At 46.6% G+C, this 25669-nt stretch overlaps 1 long non-coding RNA gene across 1 annotated transcript; it reads right to left on the bottom strand.

The window, feature by feature from the left end:
• Window positions 1–1188: 1188 nt before the first annotated feature.
• Window positions 1189–25473, bottom strand: LOC108581879. The gene is made up of 4 exons (XR_002516939.2): window positions 24892–25473; window positions 8234–8826; window positions 6199–6444; window positions 1189–1681 (listed from the first exon to the last, which is right to left on the bottom strand). It is a non-coding gene; the product is annotated as an uncharacterized LOC108581879 (long non-coding RNA).
• Between the last annotated feature and the right edge of the window lie 196 nt (window positions 25474–25669).

Consider the following 25669-nt stretch of genomic DNA (forward strand, 5'->3'; position numbering starts at 1 on the left):
TAATTTTTTGTTGTCGTCGTTGTTTGGTTTTGTTTGTTTTTGAGACAGAGTCTTGCGCCGTAGCCCAGGCTGGAGTGCAATGGCACGATCTCGCTCACTGCTACGTCTGCCTCCCAGGTCCCAGTTCAAGAAATTCTCCTGCCTCAGCCTCCCAAGTAGCTGATTACAGACACGCGCCACCATGCCCAGCTAATTTTTTTGTATTATTGGTAGAGAAGGGGTTTCACCATGTTGGCCAGGCTGGTCTTGAACTCCTAACCTTGTGATCCACCCACCTCGGCCTCCCAAAGTGCTGGGATTACAGGCATGAGCCACCGCACCAGGCCAACCTGGCTACTTTTTGTATTTTTAGTAGAGACAAAGTTTCACCATGTTGGCCAAGCTAGTCTGGAACTCCTGACCTCAGGTGGTCTGCCCACCTCAGTCTCCCAAAATGCTAGGATTACAGGCGTGAGTCAATGTGCCTGGCCCATTTGCTACATTTTTAAAAATTGGTGAGCCAGCCATAGTGGCTCACACCTGTAATCCTGTAACTGAAACACAGGTTCAGTTGCTCATTTGCTTGCAGAGTCCAATTAATAAGAGTGAGGTCTGGTATAAAAAAACTGACTTTTTATTCCAAAGCCTGCTAGGGCAAGAAGTACAGGCTTCCTGCCTTAAGGGGACCACTTTGCCTCCAAAGCAGAAAGCTGGTGCTTTTAAAGTGGGGGGTGCTGGTATGCTGGCATGAAAGGCATGCAGGGGAGGAAGCAAACAAGAGGGGGTTCACATACTCGCTTCAGTGCCTTATCTACCAGGTGGTCAAGCTGGTGGCTGCTGGTGCCTTCGTGGGCAGGACTAGGTTGTAAAAGTGTCCCAGAATTCTCCCAATGAGAGAGATTTTTGTAGTAGGCATACTTTGGGTTGTAGGTGGACTATTGTTGTAATGTAGGTTCTTGAGGCAACCTCCTGGTGGGAGAGAGTTTCATAGCGGGTACACTTTGGTTTGTAAATTGACTGTTATCTGTTTAGGCAGTCCCTGGTGGGATAGAGTTCTGCCCTGGAGCTTCTAAGCACCTAGTTAGATGAACTTGTCCCTAGGGAGTGTGTGGTGAAGTGGAGGTAAAAGCTTATGATTGCATTTCTAAAGGGCTACATAGGAAGTGGGGAATGGGAGAAATGGAGAAAACAGAAAATAAGAGAAAATAATTTAAAAAACATAGTAGTAATTCATTATCTTTTTCTTTGAAAACTGGGAGTACTTGGTTACAATTCCCCACCGTCAAGTTCTGTTCCATTTCTTTGGGATTTGAATACTATATTCATTCTGGCTACTTCTGGCTGAAAGGGGTTGTAGGTCATTGGGTGTCAAAGAGGAAATGATCTAGTTGAAGTTGGAAATCTTCACAAGTGCCCAGTCTTACAGATGATATTTGTTGGAACATTATGGTGCAAGGTGTGGAAATTCTCTGGGAAACCCTGTTGTGCAGTCTCATACAGAGGATACAACAGCAGTAAAATCCACATTGGAGAAGTCTACCTGTTTTTGCAACTAGAGCTAGAGTAGTAAGTAGCTTCCATCACCAAGACGGTCCTGACCCGAGCCAGAATGCCATCCATGGATCGAGCGACCATGTGGCGGCAGACATCGTTTTGACTTGCTGGTGCATATCTTGCAGGGCTGAGACATTTCCCAGATTATCTGGAATGTATACACAGCAGTTAGTCTTAATTAAAAGGCAGGTTCCCCACTGTCCATCGTAACTAGATATGATGACAGGTTGGCTAAATATGGATTTAACAGGTTATTGGAAGAGCTATAAACACTCATGAAGGTGATCATAAGTCCTGTCTAGTTCTTGAGAATGGATCAGTTTGGTTAAATAGTTGCATCCCATCCAGGAGGTGGCATTGCAGATGGGCTAGGCATTTACATGTGATGAAAGCAAACTTATGAAAAAGATTTTTCATAAGAGGCATTTCTGGCCAGGTGCAGTGGCTCATGCCTGTAATCCCAGCACTTTGGGAGGCCGAAGCATGTGGATCACAAGGTCAGGAGTTCGAGACCAGCCTGGCCAATATGGTGAAATCCTGTCTCTACCAAAAATACAAAAAATAGCCAGGTGTGGTGGCAGGCACCTGTAGTTCCAGCTACTTGGGAGGCTGAGGCAGGAGAATCACTTGAACTCGAGAGGCAGAGGTTGCAGTGAGCTGAGATCAAGCCACTGCACTGCAGCCTGGGTGACAGAGTGAGATTTTGTCTCAAAAAAAAAAAAAGGCATTTATATGGAAACAGAAGAAAAAGAAAGGTTAATTTTGGGCAAAATTTATCCAGATGTTAGATTCAAAGCCTCTTTAATCACAGAGGAGGAAGGGGGTAGCCATCTGATGTGTTTTTCTCACCTGTATTACAAGGAATAATGTAATAATAATTTCATTGAGTTCAAATCAGAACAATGGAAGAATAATTTGAAAGCATTAATTTAATAATCTGTAGCCTGGAAAATTAATCCAAGTTGTGGAAAATTATAAAAACTCAAAACAAACAAACAAACAAAAAAAACAAAACACAGACAAGACTAGAATCTAACAACAGGTTTACTATAATTTTTTTTTTTTTTTTTGGAGACAGAGTATCGCTCTGTTGCCCAGGCTGGAGTGCAGTGGCACAATCTTGGCTCACTGCAGGCTCTGCTTCCCAGGTTCAAGTGATTCTCGTGCCTCAGCCTTCCGAGTAGCTGGGATTACAAGCATGTGCTACCACACCCACCGAATTTTTTGTATTTTTACTAGGGACTAGGTTTTGCCATGTTGGCCAGGCTGGTCTCGAACTCCTGGCCTCAAGTGATCTGCCTGCCTTAGTCTTCCAAACTGCTGGGATTACAGGTGTGAGCCACTGCTCCCGGCCTATAGTTTTTTTTCCAAAACATAATATTTATCTCTCTAATCCCAATTTTGCTAAAGACAAATCATAGTAGGACAAATTTATTTGCAAAATAAGTTTTAATCTTATTTTGCGCAGCATTTTAACTTCAGACCTCTTGTTTGATGGAGAGACACATAGAATGCCCACTCATATTATCAATTAGGCCAGGTTCAAAAGTCCTTCAAGGTATGGAAACAAAATATTGCCTCCTTCCATAAGAGAAAGAATTACTCCCACCCCTTCAACCGGGAGGCTTAGTCTTACTAAAAATGTGGAAAGAAGGAAGCCCTGAGGATCAATTACAACCAAAATGGAAGGGCCCCTGCTGGGTGCGGTGGCTCACACCTGTGTGAGCCGAGATCATGCCACTGTACTCCAGCCTGGGTGACAAGAGTAAAACTCCGTCTAAAAAAAAAAAAAAAAAGGAAGAGCCCCTATCGGGTGTTGCTGAGTATTCCCACTGCTGCTAAACTTCCAGCATTAAACCTGTTTCTTTCTTTCCTTTTTTTTTTTTTTTGAGGAGTCTCGCTTTGTCGCTCAGGCTGGAATGCAGTGGTGCGATCTCAGCTGTCTGCAACCGCCGCCTCCCGGGTTCAAGCAATTCTCCTGCCTCAGCCTCCCAAATAGCTGGGATTACAGGCGTGTGTCACCACAACTGGCTAATTTTTGTATTTTTAGTAGAGACAGGGTTTCACCATGTCGGCCAGGCTGGTCTCGAACTCCTGACCTTAAATGATTCGCCTGTCTCGGCCTCCCAAAGTGCTGGGATTACAGGCATGAGCCACCATGCCTGGCCTAAACTTGTTCCTTATGAGTTGCAGGCACAAAAGGACACCATGACCTACATCTGTGAACCTATGCCACCTGTTTAAAAGAATCAACATTCAGCCGGGTGCAGTGGCTCACACCTGTAATCCCAGCACTTTAAGAGGCTAAGGTGGGCAGATCATCTGAGGTAAAGGGTTCAAGACCAGCCTGGCCAACATGGTGAAACCCCATCTCTACTAAAAATACAAAAATTAGCTGGGTGTGGTGGCAGGTGCCTGTAATCCCAGCTACTCGGGAAGCTTTGGCAGGAGAATTGCTTGAACCCGGGACGCAGATGTTACAGTGAGCCGAGATCACGCTACTGCACTCCAGCCTGGGTGACAGAGCGAGACTCCATTCCCCTCCCCCAAAAAATGGAAAAAAAAGAAAAAAGAATCAACACTCAGCCAGAAATGGTAATGTGATGCTGTGGGTGGAAATAGAGGCATTCATTTTTCTCTTCTTCCTGACTGTAATACTTCTTTTCTACTGCTTTTGCCAACTGCCTCCTCCTAGGAAACACCTATTTTGTCTTCATTGGGTGTTAGACACTACTCTAAGGCTTTGATCTCCTAGTTACCCTGATTGACTGTGGCTGGGAACAAAACTCCATAGTAAATATTTCAAAAGTTATAGCATCAGGGAATCATCTTCACAGTTTATGGATGTGTCATCAATATCCCCAGGAGAGACAGTTGTACCTTCTGTACCATCCAGAAAATCTCACTGTCATCTCCCTAGGCTTCCTAACTAACCACAGCAATCCTAAGGTACCCAGAACCCCAACTTGTTAGGTGGACCTCTCCCCCACTTGACAGATTTCACCTGAATCCCCCTACCACTGTTGCCTGGACCTGGGAAGTTGGGTGTCTAGATCTCCAGTGCACTCATGATTCCGTCTTTTGCACTCACTGTTGTGTTAATGACATAAAAGCAGAAGTTTCCCTGCAATGCTCTGATCCAACTGTAGTTGCCAAGTTCCCAAGTTCCCAAGGCCTCAGTGAGATAAATGGGATTCCACTTGTAAGTGAGGAAACCATATATGGTGCCTTCTCTCAGATGAGACCACACAGGGCAAAAGCAACTGCCTACTCTAGGAAGGGGGAGTACTGGCCGGGCGCGGTGGCTCACGCCTGTAATCCCAGCACTTTGGGAGGCTGAGGTGGGCGGATCACGAGGTCAGGAATTCGAGACCATCCTGGCTAACGGTGAAACCCCATCTCTACTAAAATACAAAAAATTAGCCAGGCGTGCTAGTGTGTGCCTGTAATCCCAGCTGCTCAGGAGGCTGAGGCAGGGGAATCGCTTGAACCTGGGAGGCGGAGGTTGCAGTAAGCTGAGATCGTGCCACTACACTCCAGCTTGGCAACATAGCAAGACTCCGTCTCAAAAAATAATAATAATAAATAAATAAATAAATAAATAAATAAATAAATAAATAAGAGGGGAGTACTGCCCTTTCCGGAAAACAGAAATTTTTTGGCCACTCCTATCGCAGCAGACGAACATCCCTATAGACCCACTGGGCAGCAAAGGATTAACATCACACCCCATAGGGCTTCTGTTTGTGACCCAACTGGTTTCATTTTTGTGTGTCAATGACTGGGAAGAAGTCAATCCTGTAACCACTCCTGATTCCCAGGGAGTCATCTGTTCTTTTAGGAGTAGCTTTCCCTTGTATATCAAAAACTTGGAGGAGAGATGAATGTATGTTGGCGTCCCCTGCCCCTCCAGGGGTCACAGTCTATAGGCCCACGAGACCTAGGAACACCGGAAATAAATGAGCATAGGATGAATTCTGGTAGGAATCGGGCGGCAATATGACTAGTGGCACCCCAGGGCAGCTTTGCCTACCACGAGTCAACCCTAAAGAACTTGACTCAGGCTGGGCGCGGTGGCTCACGCCTGTAATCCCAACACTTTGGGAGGCCAAGGCGGGCAGATCACGAGGTCAGGAGATCGAGACCATCCTGACCAACACGGTGGAACCCCGTTTCTACTAAAAATACAAAAAAATTAGCCGGGTATGGTGGTGGGCGCCTGTAGTCCCAGCTACTCGTGAGGCTGAGGCAGGAGAATGGCGTGAACCTGGAAGGTGGAGATTGCAGTGAGTGAGATCGCGCCACTGTGCTCCAGCCTGGTGGCACAGTGAGACTCTGTCTCAAAAATAATAATAATAATAATTAATTTAAAAAAATTTTTGGTAAAGCTGTGTCTATGGCAGTTTGATTTTTAAAAACACCTCTTTTGCCCATTTTTCCTTCAGTTTCAAATTTGTTTCCAGTGTTCACATTCTAGCTAGTCCGCAAACAATGAGTCTTATCTCAGCACAGGCAGCTTGGTAACAGCAGACGTGAAGAAGGCAGAAAAGAAGAGAGAGAAAGCCAAGCTGGCAGGCCTCTGCATAGGAGCTGGGATTCACAAGCGGGGCGCGAGAAAGAAAGGAGAGGAAGAAAAAAAGGTAAAGTGACCAAAAAGAAACTCACGAGCCTTCCAGCCACAGTTACTAGACTTTGGCTCAGCCTTTCAGGAGCGCCTCACTTCTCACTCCCTGGACAGGAAGCACAGCAGGTTTATCCAGATGAACTGAGAAGGTCAGGTGCTGTGAGGAGGGGCAGGGAGATGGCCGTCCAGAATACCACTGCCCCCCAACCACGGGGCTGAGATGAGCGAAGATGTTCCTCTGTTTGGGACCAGGAGGCGTGTGTTCAGGAATGCTACCTGGCACCTGGCTAGAAAAGAAAAGCCAGTTCCCTATAAGGAGTGTTCCCAGTGTTCCGTCTACGATGGCCTTGTTATTTTGTTACCTTTAGAAAGTAAGTCTTGTTCTTGTTACAACAGTCACACTGCTGGGAAGTGGCTAAATAGTAATACTGATAAATAGATGAGGCCGGGGCCGGGCGCGGTGGCTCACGCCTGTAATCCCAGCACTTTGGGAGGCCGAGGCGGGTGGATCACAAGGTCAGGAGATCGAGACCATGGTGAAACCCCGTCTCTACTAAAAATAGAAAAAATTAGCCGGGCGCAGTGGCGGGCGCCCGTAGTCCCAGCTACTCGGGAGGCTAGGCAGGAGAATGGCGTGAACCCGGGAGGCGGAGCTTGCAGTGAGCCGAGTTTGCGCCACTGCACTCCAGCCTGGGCGACAGAGCAAGACTCCGTCTCAAAAAAAAAAATAGAATAAAAAAAAAAAAAAAAAAAAAAAAATAGATGAGGCCGGGCAAGGTGGCTCACGCCTATAATCCCAGGGCTTTGGGAGGCCGAGGAGGGCGGATCACCTGAGGTCAGGAGTTCGAGACCAGGCTGGCCAGCATGGTGAGTCCCTGTCTCTACTAAAAATACAAAAATTAGCCAGGTATGGTGGTGCATGCCTGTAATCCCAGCTACTCAGGAGGCTGAGATGGAAGAATTGCTTGAATCTAGGAGGTGGAGGTTGCAGTGAGCCAAGATCGTGCCACTGCATTCCAGCCTGGGTGACAGAGTAAGACTCTGTCTCAAAAAAAAAAAAAAAAAAAAAAAATGGTGAGTCTTCTTGGAAAACAAAACAAAACAAAACAAAAACCCCACCATTCTTGTTTGTCTTCCATCAGGGAGAGTCTCAGTAGCCCATGTGGGCAGCTCTCCTGGATAGTCAGGAGGGTGAAATTGAAGGTAGAGAGTCTAGAAAAGGGCCAGGGCCCACACACAGTCATACATTCGCATGTGCAAACAAACAGTGTGCTTCCCAGTGAGTCTCCAATTGAGAGGCTGGGTGAGGTCCTGAATCCCCCTCCTCAGATCCAAATGCCTCCATAGGCAGTTTGAGCTGAGCAAAGCTCTTATGGTTCCACATGTACAAACAAATATAAATGCATAAAATGCTCAAATGGTGTCAATAGCAGCCAAATCTTAAGTAGAGCAGGGCCCCCAGTGACACCCCAAAAGAGGTAGAGGGTGGGCCGGGCGCAGTGGCTCATGCCTGTAATCCCAGCACTTTGGGAGGCTGAGGCAGGCAGATCACGAGGTCAGAAGATCGAGACCATCCTGGCTAACACAGTGAAACCCCGTCTCTACTAAAAGTATAAAAAATTAGCTGGGCGTGGTGGTGGGCGTCTGTAGTCCCAGCTACTCAGGAGGCTGAGGCAGGAGAATGGCGTGAACCCGGGAGGCGGAGCTTGCAGTGAGCCGAGATCGCATCACTGCACTCCGGCCTGGGCGACAGAGTGAGACCCCATCTCAGAAAAAAAAAAAAAAAAAGTAGAGGGTGGTCAGGGGTCAGGTGCACTCCAAATAACTCACCCAGTTTCAAAGTTTGCTGTCTTCTTCAGAGGTCACTTGCTTTGTACCAGTGAAACACTGAAGATGGCAGATGTCATGCCGGGAGGTGAAAGGAAGCCTCCTCCAAAAACAAAAGCACTTTTGGCAGCTGCCAGAAAGTTCCATAATGTTCCTGTCAGGGGATCTGCTAGCTATGAGCAGCTGGCACTCACAGGTGACCCCATGCCTCACCCAGGAGCATAACTGGGCTGTCCAGCTCAGACTCACCTAGAGCGGACAGCACTTCCCCATATGGGTCACCAAAATTGTAACTGAAATGCAGGTTCGGTCACTTGCTGCTTGCAGAGTCCAGTTAATGAGAGTAATGTCTGGTAGAAAGAAAGAGACTTTTTATTCCAAAGCTAACTTAGGGGAAGAAGTATAGGCTTCCTGCCTTAAAGGTGCTGCCTTGGCTTTGGAGCAGAAAGTGGGTGCTTTTAATGTGGGGGAGGCTGGCATAGTGGCATGCATGGCACACGGGAGAGGAAGCAAGCAGGTGGGGGATCTGCTTACTCTCTTTGGTGCCTTATCTACTGGGCAGTCAAGTTGGTGACTGCTGGCACCTTTATGGGTTGTAAAAGTGGCCAAAAACTTTCCAGGTGGGAGAGAGTCTTGTAGCGGGCATACTTGAGGTCGTAGATGGACTGTTGTCTCTTGAGGCAACTTCCTGGTGGGAGAGAGTTTCGTAGTGGGCATACTTTGGGTTGCACATTGACTGATATCTCTGAGACAGTCGCTTGGTGGGAGAGAGTTCTGCCCTGGAGCCTCTAAGCACATGGTTAGATGAACTTTCCCTGTGGGGAGTGTCTGGTGAAGGGGAGCTGAAAGGTTATAATTGCATTGGTTAATTAGGAAGTGGGGAATAGGAGAAATGGAGAAAAGAAAATAAGAGAAAAGAAGAAAAAGATAATAGTAACTTACTCTCTTTTTCTAAGAAAAATGGGAATACTTGGTTAAAATCACAACACTTTTTTGGGAGACTGAGGCAGGAAGATAGTTTGAGTCCAGGAGTTTGACACCAGCCTGGGTAACATAGTGAAACCCTGTGTCTAAAAAAAAAATTAACTAGGCTTGGTGGCATGCAGCTGTAATCCCAGCTACTCAGAAGGCTGAGGTGGGAGAATCACTTGAGCTTGGGAAGTTGGGGCTCCAATGAGCTGTGATTGTGCCACTACACTCCAGCCTGGGTGACAGAGTGAGACCCTATCTCAAAAAATAAAATAACAAAAAAATCCTGAAAGTTTATTGTCGTTATTGATATGCTTACTGTTTCCACAAATGATCCAGTTTAACACAGAGTTTAGGTTAATAAAACAATATAAATATTGTCAGTAGCACAATCTAGATAGCTTTTTTGTTTGTTTGTTTTCGAGACAGAGTCCTGCTCTGTTGCCCAGGCTGGAGTGCCGTGGTATGATCTTGGCTCACCGCAACCTCCACCTCCTGGGTTGAAGCGATTCTCTTGCCTCAGCCACCCTAGTAGCTGGGATTACAGGCATGTCCCACCATGCCTGGCTAATTTTTTTGTTGTTGTTGTTGAGACGGAGTCTCGCTCTGTCACCCAGGCTGGAGTGCAGTGGCCGGATCTCAGCTCACTGCAAGCTCCGCCTCCCGGGTTTACGCCATTCTCCTGCCTCAGCCTCCCGAGTAGCTGGGACTACAGGCACCCACCACCTCGCCCGGCTAGTTTTTTGTATTTTTTTTTTTTTTAGTAGAGACGGGGTTTCACTGCGTTAGCCAGGATGGTCTTGATCTCCTGACCTCGTGATCCGCCCGTCTCGGCCTCCCAAAGTGCTGGGATTACAGGCTTGAGCCACCGCGCCCGGCCTAATTTTTGTATTTTTAATAGAGATGGGGTTTCACCATGTTGGCCAGGCTGGTCTGGACCTCCTAACCTCAAGTGATCTGCCTGCCTCAGCCTCCCAAAGTGCTGGGACTACAGGCATGAGTCACTGTGCCCAGCCCTAGATAGCCTTTTTTGTTGCAGTTGTTTGTTCTAAGAGAGAAGAAACTAGGTCTGAAGTCTTTCTGTGTGCATAAGTGACTTAGAATCAAGATATCTGTCATTTTGTGTTTAACACAAATGAGAAACGTCGGTACCAGTTATGGATTTAGTATCTGTTTCTGTAGCTCTTTTAAAAACACCACCTTTTGCATCTCTAGATATTGCTCCCATTACCCATGATTATTTGGAACTATATGAATCCAAATTGTATGAAATTGTAGTTCTAGCTACTGGGAAGCCTGAGGTGGGAGGGTCGCTTCAGCCCTGGAGTTCTAGGCCACAGTGCACTGTGCCCATCGAGTGTCTGCACTAAGTTCAGCTTCAGTATGGTGACCTTCTGGGAGCAGGACCACCACGTTGCCTGAGAGGGGTGAGCCTGTCCAAGTCGGAAAGGAGTGGATCCAAACTCCTGGGCTGATCGGTAGTGGGATCGTGCCTGTGAACAGTCACAGTACTCCAGCCTGGGCAACATAGCAAGACCCTGTCTCTTAAAAAAAGATTGTATCATACTAGAAAAGTGCACTTTGGGTATCTAAAGGAAGCACTGCATGCACCTTTCTGTCTGCTAACCAGTTTGTTTACTTTACATGTGGTCCGTCCTGGTTCACTGGGCCTTGGGAACCAGCCCCCTCTGGCCCATCTCCAGCACAGTAACAATAGCCAATGTTTATTGAGTCTAGGCCGTGTGCCAGATGTTGAGCTAAATATGTAATAGGCTATTGTTTGAGGCTGAGTGCAGTGGATGATGCCTGTAATCCCAGCACTTTGGAGGTCGCAGCAGGAGGATTGCTTCAGGTCAGGAGTTTGAGACCAGCTGGGGCAACAAACTGAGACCCTGTTTATACAAAAAGAAACAAACAAACAAAACCAGAAATGAGCAGGGCGTGGTGGTGCACATCTGTGCTCCCAGCTACTCGGGAGACTGCGGCGGGAGGATTGCCTGAGCCCAGGAGGTCGAGGTTGCAGTGAGCCACTGCACTCCAGCTTGGGTTACAGAGCAAGACCTGGACTCAAGGGGAAAAAAAAGGTTATTGTTTGAATCTAATGCTTACAACCAGCCTTTGAGGTGATACCATTAGTATCTTCACATTGTAAATGAGGTAACAGGTTTAGAGACATTGAGTAACATGCCCAAATCACGCAGATTAATGGAGGACCCAGGATTTAAACCTAGATTTGTCTGACTGCCATCTCTCTCTCTCTCTCTCTTTTTTACATTAAAAAAAAAAAATGGAGACGGGGGATGGCTATGTTGCCCAGGCTGATCCTGAACTCCTGAGCTCAAGCGATCCTCCCACGTCAGCCTCCCAGGTAGCTGGGACTACAGGCCTGCACCACCACCCCTGGCTAATTTATGTATTTTTGTAGAGATGGGGGGTTTTACCATGTTGCCCAGGCTGGTCCTGAACTCTGGGCTCAAGCGATCCTCCCGCCTTGGCCTCCCAAAGTGTTGGGATTACAGGTGTGAACCACTGCTCTTGGCTGAGAGCTGCCATCTCAACTGCCATTACCTACCACAATGGGACCCAGAAGCCTGGTTCTGGACACAGTGGCTGGAAGGACCCTCAGGGGCCCTTCAGTTCTGCCTTGAAGCAAATCATTTTTCCACAGGGTCATTCCGGGTCCACCCCTGGCCCCAGCATGGTCAGCTCAGGTGACAGGATGCTCTCAGGAGCTCTGGCTGGTCAAGGCCCTTTCTGATGTAGGGTCAAATCCATCCCCCGTTAGCTTCCGTGGGACGGTCAGCCTTCTGCCCTTGGGGCTGTAGAGAAGATTCGTGGCTCTTCCCACCCCAGGGAATCCCCTCAGATCTTGGCTCGTTCACTCAGCAGACATTTACCGTGTGTCCACAATGTGCCCAGGATAGAGGAGTGGACAAGAAGAAGTCGTGAGGCCTGGTGGAGCTGACATCTTAAAGAGGCAGAAAGTAAGTCCCATGTTGGCAGAGACATGCCCTACCCCCTTGATCCAGAGCCTCTCTGGATAATTCCAGCTTTCTAGATCGGAGACCCATTGGAAATGTGGTCCCAGATAAGGTAGCCGTGTGAAGAACAGGGCCATGGGGCTGGCTGGGGTGACCCCACATAAGAAGCCTTGGCTGGTCCCAGGGTTTGGAGAGGCCATATGTCCAGGGCAGTCCTAGAGCTTAATCTGGCCAAATTCCAGTAAAAAGGAAAAAATAAAATCCTGCTTCCCCATCACCAAACACTAAATAAGCAGGCAGCAAGACAGGCCCAATCCACTGGCCTCGCCACTCCCTCCTAAACTCCAGAGCTCCCTCCCTAACTGTCTGCTGCCTCCTCCAGCCAGCGCCCATGGACATTTCTGACCAAACTCACATTCTGCCTTCTCCAGCCTGAAATCTGGCTTACCTATTCTCAAGACATCTTCCTCCCCACTCTCAGACTCTCCCCCTATCTCGGGTCTCTTTTATCTCCAAGATCTCTCTCCAGCCCTGCCAGGGTCCAAAATCAAGCATCAGCGCTGCTCCCCACCAGACTTCCATCCTCCCTCACTCCCCTCAACCCGATTCTAACAGACACCTGAACAGGAGAACACAGTGTGAGATCATATCACAGGTCACAGACACACACAGACACACAGACACACACACACATACACACACATTTCCTGTTGTCCTGTGACCCTCCCTCTCCAGTCCCTGACTCAGGACACCATACAACAAAAGAACTCACAATACCAGTTTCAGTGTCATAAACGATAGATATGGGCCGGCACAGTGGCTCACGCCTGTAATCTCGGCACTTTGGGAGGCTGAGGCGGGTGGATGGCTTGAGGCCAGGAGTTCCAGACCAACCTAGGTAGCGTGGTCAAACTCTGTCTCTACAAAAAATACAAAGATTGGCCGGGTGCGGTGGCTCTCACCTGTAATCCCAGCACTTTGGGAGGCTGAGGTGGGCGGATCACAAGGTTGGGACATCGAGACCATCCTGGCTAACACGGTGAAACCCCGTCTCTACTAAAAATACAAAAAAATTAGCGGGTGTGGTGGCGGGTGCCTGTAGTCCCAGCTACTCAGGAGGCTGAGGGAGGAGAATGGCGTGAACCTGGGAGGCAGAGCTTGCAGTGAGCCGAGATCGCGCCACTACACTCCAGCCTGGGTGACAGAGCAAGACTTCATCTCAAAAAAAAAAAAAAAAAGAAAAAAAGAAAAAAAGAAAAAATACAAAGATTACCCAGGTGTGGTGACTTGTACTTGTGGTCCCAGCTACTTGGGAGGCTGACTGGGGAGGATCACCTGAGCCCCGAAGGTTGAGGCTGCAGTGAGCCATGATCGTACCACTGCACTCCAGCCTGGGAGACAGAGTGAAATGCTGTCTAAAAAACAGAACAAAACAAAAACTCCCCCAAACCCAAAAAGGTTTGGAAGAATAAATGCTCTGATATTGAGCTGGTCACCTTACCACTGCCCACCAAGGCAATTATGAAAGCATGAGGAGAGGGGAAGAGAGGAACAGCAGAGGTTGTAGAAAGGAGCAGAGGAGTTGGGATGTCCCCAGGAAGAGCCCATGTCCCAGCCCCCACCACCCCCCACCACCCCCCACCACCCCCCACCCTGGCTGAGGAGTGAAAATGAAAAGAGATCCCCAGAGGCCAGGCATGGTGGCTCAGACCTGTAATCCCAGCACTTTGGGAGACCAAGGCGGGTGGATCACGAGGTTAGGAGATCGAGACCATCCTGGCTAACACGGTGAAACCTCGTCTCCACTAAAAATACAAAAAAATTAGCCGGGCGTGGTGGCGGGTGCCTGTAGTCCCAGCTACTCAGGAGGCTGAGGCAGGAGAATGGCGTGAACCCAGGAGGCGGAGCTTTCAGTAAGCCGAGATCCTGCCACTGCACTCCAGCCTGGGTGACAGAGCAAGACTTCGTCTCAAAAAAAAAAAAAAAAAGAAAAAAGAAAAAGAAAAAACATACAGAACATTTTTGGTCGGGCACAGTGGCTCACGCCTGTAATCCCAACACTTCAGGAGGCTGAGACTGAAGGATCTCTTGAACCCAGGAGTTTGCGACTAGCCTGGTCAACATAGTGAGACCTCGTCTCTACTAAAAATACAAATATTAGTCGGGTGTGGTGGCACACGCCTGTAGTCTCAGCTACTCAGGAGGCCGAGGTGGGAGGATCACCTGAGCCTAGGAGGTCGAGGCTGCAGTGAGCTGTGGTAATGCCATTGCACTTCAGCCTGGGCTTTGGAGTGAAGACCCTGTCTCAAACAAAAAAGAAGAAGAAGAAAGAAGAAAGAAGAAGAAGAAAAATATTTAGAACATTTAAATCACACCTAAAACTACCCCTTGTGCTCCTTCCCAATCAAGCCCCATGCCCACCCTATAATCCAGACAACCACTGATTTTTTCCTTCCTTCTTTCCTTCCTGTCTTCCTGCCTTTTCTTTCTTTTCTTTTCTCTTTCTTCTTTCTCTCCTTCTCTTTTTCTTTCTCTTTCTTTCCTTCCTTCCTTTCTTTTTTCTTTCTCTTTCTTTTCTTTCTTTCTCTCTCCCCTCCCTCCTTTCCTTTCTTCTTTCCTTCCTCCTTCCCTCCCTCCTTCCTCCTTGTCCTTTCTTTCTTCCTTTCACTCTCTCTCTCCTTCCTTCTTTCTTTCTTTTTTGCTCTTCATCAGCCTCTATATTGACCTATGATCTGCTTTCTGATACTATGAATTTGTTTTTCCTAGAATTTCATAAAAATAAATCACACAATATGTATTATTTTGTGTCTGACTTTGGTTTTTTGTTTGTTTGTTTGTTTTGTTTGTTTGTTTTTTTTTTTGAGACGGAGTCTCGCTGTGTCGCCCAGGCTGGAGTGCAGTGGCGGGATCTCGGCTCACTGCAAGCTCCGCCTCCCGGATTCACGCCATTCTCCCGCCTCAGCCTCCGAGTAGCTGGGACTACAGGCGCCCGCCACCACGCCCGGCTAGTTTTTTGTATTTTTAGTAGAGACGGGGTTTCACCATGTTAGCCAGGATGGTCTCGATCTCCTGACCTCGTGATCCACCCGCCTCGGCCTCCCAAAGTGCTGGGATTACAGGCTTGAGCCACCGCGCCCGGCCTGTGTCTGACTTTGTATATCATCTATTGAGAAGTTTGTATTCAAAAATTTTTTTGGTTTGTTTTTTGATTGAGTTTTTAGAGCTCTTTATGTAATAATTCTAGATAAAAGTCTTTTGACTTTGACTTTGCAATATGTGTATTGCAAATAGTTTCTTCCAGTCTATGGCTTGCCTTTTCATTATACTAATGATGTCTTTCTGTAAGTAGATTTTTATTTATTTTGTAAATGTTTTTCTTTTTCTTTCTTCCTTTTTTTTTAGGCTAGAGTGCAGTGGTGTGATCTCGGCTCACTGCAACCTTTGCCTACTTGGTTCAAGCGATCCTCCCACCTCAGCCTCCCAAGTGGGATTACACTGCCCGCCACCATGCTCGGCTAAGTTTTTGTTTGTTTGGTTTTTGTAGGGTCTTAACCAAATGACCCTGAAACAGAGTGGGACTTTTTTTTTTTTCACAGCACAGTAAGTGGATAACAATATTTGCAAGTCATGCCAAGTTAAAGAATATGGTCAATTTAATACATTTTTTTTTTTTTGAGACAGAGTCTCGCTCTGTTGCCCAGGCTGGAGTGCAGTGGCCGGATCTCAGCTCACTGCAAGCTCCGCCTCCCGGGTTCACGCCATTCTCCTGCCTCAGCCTCCCGAGTAGCTGGGACTACAGGCGCCCGCCACCTTGCCCGGCTAGTTTTTTGTATTTTTTAGTAGAGACGGGATTTCACCGTGTTAGCCAGGATGGTCTCGATCTCCTGACCTCCTGATTCGCCTGTCTCAGCCTCCCAAAGTGCTGGGATTACAGGCTTGAGCCACCGCGCCCGGCCAATACAATTTTCTAGAAACTTTCTTGGATCCTTCAAAAACTGGCCAATGCTTTTCTTGCATAAAGTCAAATCTGACTTAGAAAATGGCACATGTAATTTTTTTTTTTTTTTTTTTTTTTTTGAGATGGAGTTTCACTCTCGTTGCCCAGGCTGGAGTACAATGGTGGGATCTCAGCTCACTGAAACATTTGCCTCCCGGGTTCAAGCAATTCTCCTACCTCAGCCTCCCAAATAGCTGGGATTATAGGCGCGCGCCACCACGCCTGGCTAATTTTTTGTATTTTTAGTAGAGACGGGGTTTCACCATGTTGGTCAGGCTGGTCTCGAACTCCTGACCTCAGGTAATCCACACGCCTCTGCCTCCCAAAGTGCTGGGATTACAGGCATGAGCCACCGCGCCCGGCCATGGCACATGTACTCTTTAGTCTTCTCCCATTTCTGTCAGGTAGCTCCTGCAATGGACACAGGTTTAACTTTAGGGTTGGATGGGGCCCCATTGCTGGTGGTACTGGTTGGGCTTAACTTCTCAGACAGCAGGAGGTAGGGGGTAGGGCTAGTTGGATAAGAGGGAATGGTGTCTAATGACCCTGGGGTGGAATCCTGCATTACAGAACTGGCTGGATTCCCCTTATAACTGGGGGCCTAAGAAGTCTCCAGGGAGGGTGTAGGCCCTCTAAGGGGAGCAGCTAGGAGGGGATCCCTTAAGCACAGCTTCTGGTGCCTGGAAGTGACATGAGCCAGTAAAGGGCTATAAACCCTGTATATAAAGAGCCTTCTCCAATTTTTCTTATTCTTTTTTTTACAGAATAACTCTAATTGTAAAATAGCATTATAGTGAATCATATTTAAGCCAAATTTCTTCTTTTTAAAAATTTGTGGCCGGGCGCGGTGGCTCAAGCCTGTAATCCCAGCACTTTGGGAGGCCGAGACGGGCGGATCACGAGGTCAGGAGATCGAGACCATCCTGGCGAACACGGTGAAACCCCGTCTCTACTAAAAAAATACAAAAAACTAGCCGGGCGAGGCGGCGGGCGCCTGTAGTCCCAGCTACTCGGGAGGCTGAGGCAGGAGAATGGCGTGAACCCAGGAGGCGGAGCTTGCAGTGAGCTGAGATCTGGCCACTGCACTCCAGCCCGGGTGACAGAGCCAGACTCCGTCTCAAAAAAAAAAAAAAAAAAAAAAAAAAAAAAAAATTTGTATTGGACCCAAATGGTGCTGCAATAGAAAGTGAGGGGTTTTTGTTTTGTTTTGTTTTGTTTTCCTTTAAGCAGAATTTGAATTTGCACTGATAGCCCAAAGACACCCTAGTGGTGAGTCCTCTGAAATACTTGTTATTGTCCCCATGACTAGAAGGATTGACACTGGACACAGAAGTTTTTCTAAGTCTAGCGAAAACTGGGCTCTTGCTATTTTTCGCTTTTAGATTTTTACCTCTTGCAGAGAAGGCGTAAGTATAGGTAGCAAGGCATTGTGAAAGTGGATTATAAGCGTTTGCCAGTGAATGAAATATGACTAAAGACATATTTTTATTAAACGAAATGTAGAAGGAAAAGTGTAAATAAACCAAAAGAAAATGTTGTTACAGGCCAGGCGCAGTGGCTCATGCCTGTAATCCCAGAACTTTGGGAGGCCGAAATGGGCGAATCACAAGTCAGGAGTTCGAGACCACCTGGCCAACATGGAAAATCCATCTTTACTAAAAATACAAAGATTAGCTGGGTGTGGTGGCGTGTGCTGGTAGTCCCAGCTACTCAGGAGACTGAGGCAGGAGAATCGCTTGAACCCAGGAGGTGGAGGTTGCAGTGAGCTGAGATTGCACCATTGCCGTCTAGCCTGGGCAACAGAGCGAGACTCCATCTCACCAAAAAAAAAAAAAAAAAAAAAAAAGATGTTGTTACAGAAATGATAACTTTAGGGCAGAAAACAAGAAAACGCAAGGCCAAGACTCCCCTGGGGTGGGCACCCAAGCCACAGTCCTAGAAAGAATGCTAATGCCGACATCCCCTGAGCACCTGGAGGGCGGCCAACAATACCAAATGCCTAAAACCCCAGAGTATCTGAGAACTGGCCAACGAGAGTCCTCACACCAAATGTGGAAAACCCTGGACCATATCGGGGGTGGCCAACAGTGAACCCCAAAGACCAAGTCGGGGGCATAGAACAACTTTTTCCAGGGTCAATACGACAGGGACCTCTCACAAGCAAGTGTCCTGCCTTAAAGAATTGCCCAAATATAGTTAGCGGGGATTTAAAGCAAAAACTACAAAAGATATATATATTTCAGAGTGGAAAATAAAATGAAATAAAATGGCCAACAGAAAAATTAAATGGCATGAGAGGAGAAGGGACCAAGAGAAGGGGCAACAAGGATGCAATTGGTCAGGCATGCTTCGAGGGACTTTGAATTGACTATTTAGCTGACAGTCTTATTTCCTGGCTTACCTGATATGGAAGGGAGGAGGCAAAGGGACAGTCACCTGTCCACAGGAGCCAAAATGGTGCTGATCAGTCTCTAACTGGGGCCCAGTGAAGATCTTCTCCCCAGATTTCCCCAGCTTGGGCAAGCTTGGCTGCCAAAGGGGGATCAACAGGTGTACCAACAGCATGCCAGCTGCAGTAGTGAGTCCCACACAAGGCAGTTCTGCTATGGCTGCTTGCCCATCTGCTTGGCTCCATTGGCTGCCACGAAAGACAGTGGCTCTTATTTATTTATTTATTTATTTATTTATTTATTTATTTTGAGATGGAGTCTCATTCTGTTGCCCAGGTTAGAGCGCAGTGGCGCAATCTCGGCTCACTGCAACCTCCACCTCCTGGGTTCAAGCGATTCTCCTGCCTCAACCTCCTGAGTAGCTGGGATTATAGGTGTGCACCACCATGTCAGGATAATTTTTGTGTTTTTAGTAAAGATGGGGTTTCACTATGTTGGCCAGGTTGGTGTCAAACTCCTGACCTCAGGTGATCCACTGGCCTCAGCCTCCCAAAGTGCTGGGATTACAGGAGTGAGCCACTGCACCTGGCCAAGACAGTGGCTCTTAAAATGAACCTTTGGGCTAGTGCTACACCTCTGCAGTATTAGAAGCTCTGCAGCTTCGATTGCTTGTAGCACTGATCACCTGCTGTCTCTTGCTGATCACCATCTTGACCTCTCTTGCCACCTCTCTCCAACTGCTACCTCCTGCCATCTCTCTGTTGTCTGTCTTGCCAATTGCTCTCACCACTTCTAATTGCCATCTATTGCTATCTTTCTGTCCTGTCTCACCATCCCGCCAATTGCTGACCACCAATTGCCAATTTTCTCCTCTCTACTGTCTTGCTGCCTGTCTGCTAATTGCCAATCACTGCCATCTCTGCTGTCTTTGTGGTCTTCATGGTCACCAGGTGATGCAGAACAGGTGAGCCCCCAAATTGGGGCTTAGCCTGGGAGGGTTCTAGGGTTCACACAAGAAGGAATTCAAGAGCAAGACAGTGGTATTAGAGAGCAGTTTTTAATTGAATGGCACTGCTCTTTGTGGAGCAGGGATAACTCATGGGCAGTGCACCTACAGCAGGCAACCTATGGGCTCTTGGCAACCGTATTTATATTCGCTTATACTCATTTTTAATTATATGCAAATAGAAGGGTGAGTTAATGCAAATTGATGGAGGGGTTATTTAGAACTTTTTAGGAAAGGGTGGTGACTTCTGGGTCATTGGTGTGGAAAGGCGTGGTAACTTCTGGGTCATTGCCATGACATTTGTAAACTGTCATGACGCTGGTGGGAGTGTCTTATGCGAAGGAGCAATGAGGGCAGCTAGGGATTGCTTTTGTCACCATCTGCTGGTTCTTTCCAAACAAGTCCTACTGGTCTCCTCTCTCAATTTTAACACTATTAATTCTCTGATTTCATGTGTATGGGATGTCTTTCCATTTGTTTGTGTCCTCTTCAATTTCTTTCATCAGTGTTCTGTAGTTTTCATTGTAGAGATAGTTTACCTTCTTGGTTAGATTTATTCCTAGATTTTTTTTTTTTTTCCCAGCAAGATAAATGAGCTTCTTCATTTCTTTCTGAGCTAGCTCATTTTTGGTGTGTAGAAATGCTAATGATTTTTGTATGTTGATTTTGTATCCTGCAACTTTACTGAATTCATTATTAATTCTAGGAGTTTTTTGGTGGAGTTTTTAGGTTTTCCTAAATATATGATCACATCATCAGCAAGGAGGGAGTTTGACTTTTTCAATCTGGATGCCTCTCATTTCTTTTTCTTGCCTGATTGCTCTGGCTAGGATTTCCATCACTGTATTGAATAGGGGTGATGAGAGTGGGTATTCTTGTCTTATTCCAGATCTTAGAGAAAAGACTTTCAGCTTTTCCCCATTTAGTGTGATGTCAGCTGAGGGTTTGTCATATCAAATTGTTATGAAGTAAGTTCCTTCTATTCCTAGTTTGTTTGGAGGTTTTATCATGAAAGGATATGGAATTTTATTAAATGCAATTTAGTAATTGTTTCAATTGAGATAATCATATGGTTTTTGTCTGTGTCTCCTGGGCTCAAGTGATCCTCTTGCATCAGCCTCTTGAATAGCTAGAACTACAGGCATATGGCACCACACACAGCTAATATTTTATTTTATTTTCATAGAGATGGAGCCTTGCTACATTGTCCAGGCCATTCTCAAATTCCTGCCTCAAGTTATCCTCCTGTCTCAGCCTCCCAAACTGCTGGGATTACAGGTGTGAGCCATGGAATTTCTGTATACCATTTAGAATCAGCTTGTCAATTTCTTTTTTTTTTTTTTTTTGAGACGGAGTCTCGCTCTGTCGCCCGGGCTGGAGTGCAGTGGCCGGATCTCAGCTCACTGCAAGCTCTGCCTCCCGGGTTCCCGCCATTCTCCTGCCTCAGCCTCCCGAGTAGCTGGGACTACAGGCGCCCGCCACCTCGCCCGGCTAATTTTTTTTTTTTATTTTTTAGTAGAGACGGGGTTTCACCGTGTTAGCCAGGATGGTCTCGATCTCCTGACCTCGTGATCCGCCCGTCTCGGCCTCCCAAAGTGCTGGGATTACAGGCTTGAGCCACCGCGCCCGGCCCAGCTTGTCAATTTCTATCAATCCAGTCTGCTGAGATTTCGATTGGTATTCTTGTTTGAATCTATAAAATTGAATCTCATTCTCAAAATGAGAAAGGCTTCTTGGAAGCAGTGCATTTTTTTTTTTTTTTTTTAAAGATGGAGTCTCGCTCTGTCACCCAGGCTGGAGTGCAGTGGTACAATCTCCGTTCGTTCACTGCTGGGTTCACGCCATTCTCCTGCTCAGCCTCCCGAGTGGCTGGGACTACAGGCGCCCGCCACCACACCCAGCTAATTTTTTGTATTGTTAGTAGAGACAGGGTTTCACCATGTTAGCCAGGATGGTCTCAATCTCCTGACATCGTGATCTGCCTGCCTCGGCCTCCCAAAGTGCTGGGATTATAGGTGTGAGCCACCGCACCCGGCCAGCAGTACATATTTTAATCAAATGTCTAGAATATGTCATTATTAACTGTTGCCATGGAGCAATGTGATATAATCTGAATAACTGTTAAAATTAAACTCTTAATTCCAAAAAATGAAAAATAAGCTTTGGTGTGAATGTGAAGAAATTGGAGCCCTAGTGCCTTGTTGGTGGGCATGCAAAAAGGTACAGCCACTGTGGAAAACAGCCTGGCAATTCTTCAAAAATTTAAACACAGAACTATCCTGTGATCAAGCAATTCCAATTCTAGGTATATATCCAAAAGAACTGGGCCGGGAGCGGTGGCTCACGCCTGTAATCCCAGCACTTTGGGAGGCCGAGGTTGTGGATCATGAGGTCAGGAGTTCAAGACCAGCCTGACCAACATGGTGAAACCCTGTCTCTAGTAAAAATACAAAAATTAGCCCAGCGTGGTGGCGCACGCCTGTAATCCCAGCTCCTCAGGAGGCTGAGGCAGGAGAATCACTTGAACCTGGGAGACAGAGGTTGCAGTGAGCCGAGATCGTGCCATTGCACTCCAGCCTGGGCCACAGAGTGAGACTCCATCTCAAAAAACAAACAAACAAACAAACAAAAAACAAAACAAAAAAGCAAAATCTGAAGTCAAGGACTTCAACAGATATTTGTACACCAACGTTGAGAGCAACATTATTTACAATAGTCAAAATGTGGAAACAATTCAAATGTCTATCCACAGATGAATGGAGAAACAAGATGCAGTATACACATACAATGGAATATTCTGTGGCAATCTGAAGGAACGGAATTTTGGCATACGCTACAGCATGGATCAACCTGTGTCACATTATGCCAAGTGACATAAGCCAGACACAGAGGGACACATATTGTGTGATTTTACTTATTTGAAGTACCTAGAATAGGCAAATTCATAAAAACAAAAAGTAGAATAGAGATTGCCAGGGGCTGAGGTGAGGGGAATGCGAAGTTTTGCATAATGGACACAGAATTTATGTTGGGGACAATGAAAAAATTCCAGAGATGGAAAATGATGATAGTTGCATGACATTGTAGATGTACTGAATGGCGGTGAATTGCACACTTAAAATCAGTCAGATAGGCCAGGTGCAGTGGCTCTTGCCTGTCTGAAAGGAATTTCTCCTTTCACTTCTGTCAGTTTTTGCTTCATGCATTTTGAATTATTGAATGCATACTGTTATGACTTTGATGTTTTCTTAATGAAGTAACTCCTTTATAATGATAAAATATCTCTTTTAATTCTCAGTACTATTCCTTGTTTCTCATATGGCGCTCACCCAAGTCAAATGACTGATGTATCTCCAGGTCATCCCATCCTTGCCCTCCAGCTCTACCTTGGATGGGAGTCTACATCTCAAAAGTTCCTGAGATTATGTTCCCTACCCTCCTAGGCATGACGGATCTCAAATCAGAGATTAAGTTGAGTTATGGAGAAAATAAAGAAATAAAATAAAGAAAGTAAAGGTTCTCTTCTTTGTTGTCACTACTGGCTGGAGGCTGGGTGCTCTTAAATGTCACAGACAAGTGCCACTCGGTTCCTCCCATGCTCCCTGCATGCCAGCTTGTCCCATGGTGTCCCTTTGTTTCTTTTCTTTCCTTTTTTCTTTTCTTTTTTTTTTTTTTTTTGAGGCAAGGTCTCACTCTGTCACCCAAGCTGGAGTACAGTGGCACGATCTCGGCTCATTGCAACCTCCGCCTCCCAGGTTCAAGTGATTGTCCTGCCTCAGCCTCCTGAGTAGCTGGGACTACAGGCGTGCGCCATCACGCTCAGTTATTTTTGTATTTTTAGTAGAGATGGGGTTTCACCATGTTGCCCAGGCTGGTCTTGAACTCCTGACCTCAAGTAATCCGCCTGCCTCAGCCTCCCAAAGTGCTGGGATTATAGGTGTGAGCCACCACGCCCAGCCACATGTGGCATTTTAATTTGGCAGGAAAGGGTGGAATTATGTAATGAGAGGCGCTGCAGTCAGCTCACTCCCCATCTGGAAGAAAATGCACCTGGGCCTGTCTCTTACACTAGCCCACAAAACAAATTCCAGAAAAGAAAAAGATTTATTAAATGAAAAAAAAAAAAACAAAAAAAAACCCATAATATGAATCTTGTAAGAAAATGTAAAATATGAGAAGACCTTCTCAATCAAGACTGGAAACCCAGAAGTTAGGAAATGTGACTGTTTAAATGTATGCGTGCCAAAAGAGGCTGGAGACAAAGTACAGGGATAAAGGAGAAACTCAGAAAAAATGTTTGCACAGCTGAAGACAATAGCAGCTTAATACCACCCCATAAAAGGGGTTTTTGCAAATCAAGAAGTGGACAACACAACAGAAAAGCGGGCTAAACATGTAGAGGAGCAATTCACAGAAGAAAAATTCCAGTGGCCAACAAACAAAAGAAAAGGTGCTGCTTAATCAGGCTAAACAGTCGGGAAATGCAAAGTAAAGTTATACTACTACACCCATCAGTTTGGCAATAATTAAAAAGGCTTTGGGGCCAGGCATGGTGGCTCATGCCTGCAATATCAGCACTTTGGGAGGCCGAAGCAGGAGCGTTGCTCAAGCCAGGAGTTGGGGTACATATTCTCAGGACCTCTTGAGACTGCACCTCAGGACAAAAAAAAATTATATATATATATATGAGATATGGTTATATGTGATATATATACTATATCTATCTATCTACATATCATATATATAAAATATGGTTAGGCTTTGTATTCCCACACGAATCTCATCTTGAATTGTAATTGCCAGGTGGAGGTAACTGAATCATCGGGGCAGCTTCCCCCATGCTGTTCTCATGATAGTGAGTGAGTTCTCATGAGATCGGATGATTTTATAAGGGGCTCTTCCCCCTTTGCTTGGCACTTCTCCTTCCTTCTGCCTTGTGAAGAAGATGCCTTGCTTCCCCTTCACCTTCTGCCTTGATTGTAAGTTTCCTGAGGCCTCCCCAGCCATCCTGAACTGTGAGTCAATTAAACCTCTTTCCTTTATAAATTACCCAGTCTCAGGCAGTTCTTTACAGCAGTATGGAAACTAATACTATATATATATAATATATAAGTTTTATATATAATATACATATATATGTAAGCTTTAACATCTATTAATGATGGGGATATGAGGAGATGGAAATTTTCATGCTTTTTTGTGGATAAGAGATGTTAATTTTTTTTTTTGAGACGGAGTCTTGCTCTGTCTCCCAGGCTGGAGCGCAGTGGCGCGATCTTGGCTCACTGCAAGCTCTGCCTCCCGGGTTCACGCCATTCTCCTGCCTCAGCCTCCTGAGTACCTGGGACTACAGGCGCCCGCCACCACACCTAATTTTTTTGGTATTTTTTTAGTAGAGACACGGTTTCCCCATGTTAGCCAGGATGGTCTCGATCCCTTGACCTCGTGATCCACCTGCCTCAGCCTCCCAAAGTGCTGGGATTACAGGCTGAGCTACCGCGCCCGGCCAAAGATGTTAATTTTTAAAAACTTAGCTAATATCTAGTAAAATAGAACATTCTTACATTTTCAGCCCAGCAATCTCATTCATGGCTTAGATGCCTCTTCCTCCAGGAAGCCTCCGGACCTCACAGTCCCAGCTGCTTGTGGGTTGTAAAGTGAATATCCAGCAACACGTCTGTTTCCCCTGTTCATGGGGCTGTGTCATCCAATTGCACCAGCACCGTCCAGTGCCTGCGCAGAGGAGACTCTTAGTGAACATCTGCTGGACGAATGGATCTGACCTCATGTCACCCTGCGAATGGCATAGGTGCTCTGCCAATTTGACAGGTGAACCATGAAGGCACAGCTCTCTGGTGACTTAACCAAACAATGGAGCTGAGACACCATTCCAACACAGACACTACTTTCCTTCCAACCCAGTGTTCAACCCACTGCCAGGCCTGCTCCAGGTGAGTGACCAGAGCCAGCAGAGACCCGGAAGGACAGACCTCACCTCAGCAAAGAAGCTGGGGGAGCTGTCTGAGTGGCTGAAACAGTGACTGGCAGGCAGGAAACAGCCTGTAGGTGCTGTGGGGTGTTTTGTTTTGTTTTGGAGACAAAGTCTCACTCTATTGCCCAAGCTGGAATGCAGTGGCACAATCTCAGCTCACTCAAACCTCCATCTCCCGAATTCAAGCGATTCTCATGCCTCAGCCTCCTGAGTAGCTGGGACTACAGACCTTTTCCGCAACACCTGGCTAATTTTTTTGTATTTTTAATAGAGACGGAGTTTCACCATGTTGACCAGCTGAAGCTGGTCTTGAACTCCTGGCCTCAAGTGATCCACCTGTCTTGGCCTCC

This window comes from Papio anubis, chromosome 12 (assembly GCF_008728515.1).
Source record: "Papio anubis isolate 15944 chromosome 12, Panubis1.0, whole genome shotgun sequence".
NCBI classification, from domain to species: Eukaryota; Metazoa; Chordata; class Mammalia; order Primates; family Cercopithecidae; genus Papio; species Papio anubis.